This window comes from Panthera uncia, chromosome D4 (genome assembly GCF_023721935.1).
Source record: "Panthera uncia isolate 11264 chromosome D4, Puncia_PCG_1.0, whole genome shotgun sequence".
In the NCBI taxonomy this organism is placed as follows: domain Eukaryota; kingdom Metazoa; phylum Chordata; class Mammalia; order Carnivora; family Felidae; genus Panthera; species Panthera uncia.
In genome coordinates this window covers 39390786-39391092 of record NC_064807.1, presented here as the reverse complement: position 1 = coordinate 39391092, position 307 = coordinate 39390786, and the positions used below count along the sequence as shown (strand labels likewise).

General features: G+C 58.6%; 1 protein-coding gene across 1 annotated transcript in view; it reads left to right on the top strand.

Annotated features, from left to right (window-relative positions):
• TTC39B (tetratricopeptide repeat domain 39B) overlaps positions 1 to 307 on the top strand; it is a 128220-nt gene that overhangs the window by 79298 nt on the left and 48615 nt on the right.

The window sequence follows — 307 nt, the reverse complement described above, 5'->3', positions numbered from 1 at the left end:
TTCCCTTCCCTTCCCTTCCCTTCCCTTCCCTTCCCTTCCCTTCCCTTTCCCTTTCCCTTTCCCTTTCCCTTTCCCTTTCCCTTCCCTCCCCTCCCCTCCCCTCCCCTCCCCTTCCCTTTCTCTTCCCTTTCCCTTTCCCCTTCCCTTCCCTTCCCTTCCCTCCCCTCCCCTCCCCTCCCCTCTCTCTTCCCTTTCTCTTCCCTTCCCTTCCCTTTCTCTTCCCTTTCCCTTCCCTTTCCCTTCCCTTCCATTTCCCTTCCCTTCCCTTCCCTTCCCTTCCCTTCCCTTCCCTTCCCTTCCCTCCCTT